General features: G+C 38.7%; 1 protein-coding gene across 1 annotated transcript in view; it reads right to left on the reverse strand.

The window, feature by feature from the left end:
* Positions 1 to 5,611, reverse strand: part of LOC124007809 (uncharacterized protein KIAA0232-like) — a 40,844-nt gene extending 35,233 nt beyond the window's left edge. The window contains exon 1 of the mRNA XM_046318584.1: positions 5,409 to 5,611. The gene's annotated coding sequence lies outside the window, so the exon portion shown is untranslated. The remainder of the gene's footprint in view (positions 1 to 5,408) is intronic.
* Between the last annotated feature and the right edge of the window lie 389 nt (positions 5,612 to 6,000).

Raw genomic sequence — 6,000 nt, forward strand, 5'->3', positions numbered from 1 at the left:
TGGCTGTGTGTTTCAGGTCGTTGTCATGCTGGAAGACCCAGCCACGACCCATCTTCAATGCTCTTACTGAGGGAAGGCCAAGATCTCGCGATACATAGCCCCATCCATCCTCCCCTCAATACGGTGCAGTCGTCCTGTCCCCTTTGCAGAAAAGCATCCCCAAAGAATGATGTTTCCACCTCCATGCTTCACGGTTGGGATGGTGTACTTGGGGTTGTACTCATCCTTCTTCCTCCAAACACGGCGAGTGGAGTTTAGACCAAAAAGCTCTATTTTTGTCTCCGACCACATGACCTTCTCCCATTCCTCCTCTGGATCATCCAGATGGTCATTGGCAAACTTCAGACGGGCCTGGACATGCGCTCGCTTGAGCAGGGGGACCTTGCGTGCGCTGCAGGATTTTAATCCATGACGGCGTAGTGTGTTACTAATGGTTCTTTGAGACTGTGGTCCCAGCTCTCTTCAGGTCATTGGCCAGGTCCTGCCGTGTCGTTCTGGGCTGATCCCTCACCTTCCTCATGATCATTGATGCCCCACGAGGTGAGATCTTGCATTGGGGCCCCAGACCGAGGGTGATTGACCGTCATCTTTAACTTCTTCCATTTTCTAATAATTACACCAACAGTTGTTGCCTTCTCACCAAGCTGCTTGCCTATTGTCCTGTAGCCCATCCCAGCCTTGCGCAGGTCTACAATTTTATCCCTAATGTCCTTACACAGCCCTCTGGTCTTGGCCTTTGTGGAGAGGTTGGAGTCTGTTTGATTGAGTGTGTGGACAGGTGTCTTTTATACAGGTAACGAGTTCAAACAGGTGCAGTTAATACAGGTAATGAGTGGAGAACAGGGGGCTTCTTAAGCCTAGCATTCAGCATGCAACATTTTCACAAAAACAAGAAAAGCATTCAAATAAAAATAATTTACCTTTGAAGAACTTCAGATGTTTTCAATGAGGAGACTCAGATAGCAAATGTTCAGTTTTTCCAAAAAGATTATTTGTGTAGGACAAATCGCTCCGTTTTGTTCATCAAGTTTGAGTAAGAAAAAAAACAAATTAAGTCATTACAATGCAAACTGTTTTCCAAATTAACGCCATAATAGTGACAGAAACATGGCAAACGTTGTTTAGAATCAATCCTCAAGGTGTTTTTCACATATCTATCGATGATAAATCATTCGTGGCAGTTGACTTTCTCCTCTGAAGAAAATGGAACGCGCATGGACCTGGATTACGCAATAATTTTGCCGGAGGACACCAGGCAGACACCTGGTAAATGTAGTCTCTTATGGTCAATCTTCCAATGATATGCCTACAAATACGTCACAATGCTGCAGACACCTTGGGGAAACGACAAAGTGCAGGCTCATTCCTGGCGCATTCACAGCCATATAAGGAGACATTGGAACACAAGTGCATTCAAAATCTGGACTATTTCCTGTATGAAATTTCATCTTGGTTTCACCTGTAGCATTAGTTCTGGGGCACTCACAGATAATATCTCTGCAGTTTTGGAAACGTCAGAGTTTTTTCTTTCCAAAGCTGTCAATTACATGCATAGTCGAGCATCTTTTCGTGACAAAATATCTTGTTTAAAACGGGAACGTTTTTTATCCAAAAATTAAAAGACCGCCCCCTATCTCAAATTTAAAGAAAACCTAACAGGTCTGTAAGAGCCGGAATTCTTACTGGTTGGTAGGTGATCAAATACTTATGTCATGCAATAAAATGCTAATTTAATTACTTAATCATACAATGTGATTTTCTGGATTTTGTTTTAGATTCCGTCTCTCACAGTTGAAGTGTACCCATGATTTAAAAAATGACAGACCTCTACATGCTTTGTAGGTTGGAAAACCTGCAAAATCGACAGTGTATCAAATACTTGTTCTTCCCACTGTATATACTGTACTCTATACCATCTACTGCATCTTGCCTATGCTGTTCGGGCATCACTCATTCATATATTTTTATGTACATATTCTTATTCATTCCTTTACACTTGTGTGTAGAAGGTAGTTGTGAAATTTTTAGGTTATATAACTTGTTAGATATTACTGCATGGTCGGAACTAGAAGCATAAGCATTTCTCTACACTCGCATTAACATCTGCTAATTATGTGTATGTGACAAATAAATGTGATTGTTTGTGTCGCACTGCTTTGTTTTATCTTGGCCAGGTCGCAGTTGTTCTCAACTAGCTTACCTGGTTAAATAAAAGTGATGTCTTGATTCAACAGGTCTGGCAGTAATCAGGCCTGGGCGTGGCTAGTGAAATTCAACTCAGCTTCCAAAAAATGTGATTAACCACAGTAAATTCACAATTTAACAGGGGGTGCAATTACTTTGTCACATAGGGCCATGAAGGTTCGGATAGCTTTTTTCCCTTAATAAATAAAATGATCACTTAACCCAAGTAAACACAAATTGCAGTTTATCTTGGTGTAATATTAAAATGGGTTTGATCTGAAACATTGTGTGAAAAACTTGCAAAAAATATGAAATCACGAAGGGGGCAAATACTTTTTCACAGCACTGTATATGTAATAATATTTTGACTAGTATTGTACTTAATAGACAACAATGAGCACATTATGGAAGATAGCTTTATTTTATTTGTAGACTTACAAGGCTTTTGATACAGTTTAACATTTTATTTTTTGAAACTGATTTTAGACAATATTTTCAAATTGTAATTCAGACACTTTACAAGAATTGTAACAGCGCTGTTAAATTATCCCATGGAACTTCAGAGATTTGACATTAGATGCGGAATTAAACAAGGACGCCCAATTTCTCCTTTCTTATTGGTCACACAAGTTATCACACTTCATATCAATAAGGATAGTTTTAGGGGTATTCAGATACAAGATAAAATGTTCACAATTGGCTGACGACATTTTTTTTTTTAAAGATCATAAAGTTATTGAGTGTACTAATGCCTTCTCACATGTACCGGATTTATCTCTGAATATTAGGACGTGAATTATTTGTGTTGAAAAGATGTGACTTAAACTCAGTATGTAAAATCCCTGTAAAAGATTTGATCACATATCTTGGTATTAAAGTTTGCAAATGTCAGATAGAAAGGGCCAACTGAAATTTCTCTCCTATTGTAGAGACAATTGGAAAGAAATTTAACTCCTCGTTATTAAGAGATATTTCTTAATCTGGACATGTACTTTGTCAAAATCTGAAAGTCAGTCCAGATTAGTTTATACCTCCCTTGCCTTGGATGTTCCTCTGTCAGTAACTAAAATGGTTGAAACTACATTATTTAACTTCATATGGAGGGAAAAAAACAAAATTATTTAAGAAAAGCGGTAATATGTAGTACCCAAAATGAGAGAGGGTTGAATGCTCTGGATTTTAAAACCTCTTAATATCATTTTTCAAATAAAATGGATACAAAACTATTTAAGAAATACATTTTACATTTGGAATATAATTCCTAATTTAATATTTCAACAAATTGGTGGTAGAACTCTCACTCAAATGCAACTTTGATGTGGGTAAGATCCCTATTAAGCTTGCTAACTTTCATAAACAAGTACTTCTAACTTTAAACCTCATGTACAAAACGTAATTTTCCGCCACATTGATATACTATCTGGAAAAATAAAAACATAAAATACAAAAACAAGTCTTTGTTTTTCCAGAACTGGTTTGACAACAGCATTATCTGGGTTAAAGGGGTGGCAGAGTAGCCTAGCGGTTAGAGCATTGGACTAGTAACCAGAAGGTTGCAAGTTCAAAACCCCGAGCTGACAAGGTACAAATCTGTTGTTCTGCCCCCGAACAGGCAGTTAACCCACTGTTCCTAGGCAGTCATTGAAAATAAGAATTTGTTCATGCCTAGTTAAAAAGGTTACAAAAAATATGTATTTATTTTAATTGAATGATGGACAAGTATATGATTATCCAGAATTCATGAGAACACACAATGTTACATTCACTCCTGATGAGTTTCAAATCGTTTTAGAGCTGCCCCTAAAAGGTGATATTCTTCTTTTGGGAGAATATAACAATACTCCAAGTGAAAATGTTGAGGATTTTCCATAAAACGAAGTGGGAGGAGAACAAACCCTTCTTCACATTTAAGATCAAATTTAAAATTCTACTTTGAAATTATCAGTAAATGTAAAAACAATTTAACATTTAAAATGCATCTTGATATGTAATACCCCTGTCTGTTAGGTTTATGTACTCTTGTTTGTATATTTCTGTATTTGTTTTTTGTTCATAATAAAATGTAAAAAATAAAACATCTTGCTCTGAACAGCACAGCCGATCTAACGTTGGGCATGCACTATAGATTCTACGTCACTGTTATCCTATGGTTTGTTGATGTCAATCTAGCTAGCGAACAAATGACAGGAGACAGTGTCTGTCTGAATGGCTTCAGCAAACTTCCTTGACACTAAAAGGTGCCTGGCTAGCTAACTAACGGTAGCCATGGATTCTTCTACATGATAGCTAGCTAGCTTAGTTAGCCAATGTTCACATTAACCAATGGGGGATAGTAAGTCAGCTGCTAATCATAAAACTAGCTAGCGATATAGGACTTTTCTTACGAGGTAGCCATTTCATTAGACACTAACAAAGCTAGCCAACCCTAGCTAAGACGCACCATACACATTCGACTAGCCAGGGCTATAGCAAACGTTCAAAATTCCCCTAGCATTAGATAGCCACAAAGTTTGTAGCTAGCAGAAAATTACGGTAACACGTTTCCTGGTAAGGAGCAAATGTTAACTTATCCAATGTTTGACAGCCAGTGGCCGTCCATTCGCTCAAATGGCGACCGCTAGCTAGCTAGTTAACGGAACTAACCTAGGATACTTAACGTAGCTACAGTAACGTTAGCGAAGGTAGCTAGTTAGCTTTCCACATCCAGTAATAAACGCCAATAGATGATTGATCTACTGCTTAGGGAACTGATTGGAGTAACGGTAGTATTTAGAATTGTATTTGAATGACATTGTCACTGTAAACTTGACGCAGTTCTCGCTAACAGTAGGCGTGTGGGCAGATGACCGTTGACTGCTGCTATCTATGATGGTGGAATTACAGAACGCGGTTTCCCATTTAACGCCATTGTACTCAAGTCACTTCCCTAAAGTTAAACGATATGACAACATTAGTAATCCATACCATTTCGGGAATTTAGTGTGGGGAAGGGGCCAACATTGGAACTGATTAGACCCATCAAAACACTGCAAAGTAACAGTACAACATTCCGACAAAAAAAAACTGTTGTGAAACGACAGAGGAGGAGCGGCTGACTGACCTAACCCGGACCTGAGACGTTTAAAAAAAAAAATACATGCGCCACGAATTCTCACTATGTAACGTAAACTTGAAATATATTGCGCTTTTTAGTAAGCATTATTATTAAGATATTGTTTCCTTACCTGCCGTTACTTGAAGTAAAAAGGAGAAGAGGGGGAGTGGTTACTTCTCTCCCGCTGCGTTCCGAGCTCGCGCTCCGGAATCCTCTGCAGTAGCATCACTTATCATGGACGCCAAACCGCAACCGCGACAGCGCTGTTTTCAATGCCGATATTTCGACATTACATGAATCTGACGACATTACGGCTCTGACGCGAAGGCCCTCCCCCTCTGAGCAATGGCTCCTTTTGATCCAACATGTCGTGCATATAGGGACAGTTTCATACCGAAAGCTTCCGCCCCATCAGTCTCCAGGCAACAAGGCGAACCTCTACCATCCTACAACCAGTAGGATTTATTCATCCACTCACGATTGCATCAGAATGGAAAATAGTACGTCTCTCAAAATGTGAGTTTATAAGCAGTGGTGTAAAGTGCTTAAGTAAAAACATTTTGATGTACTATTTAAGTAGTTTTGGGGGATATCTGTACTTTACTATTTATATTTTTTAAAACTTTTACTTATACTTCACTACAATCCTAAAGCAAATAATGTACTATTTACTCCATACATTCTCCCTGACACCCAAAAGTACTCGTTACATTTTGACAGGA

This window comes from Oncorhynchus gorbuscha, linkage group LG21 (genome assembly GCF_021184085.1).
Source record: "Oncorhynchus gorbuscha isolate QuinsamMale2020 ecotype Even-year linkage group LG21, OgorEven_v1.0, whole genome shotgun sequence".
Taxonomy (NCBI): domain Eukaryota; kingdom Metazoa; phylum Chordata; class Actinopteri; order Salmoniformes; family Salmonidae; genus Oncorhynchus; species Oncorhynchus gorbuscha.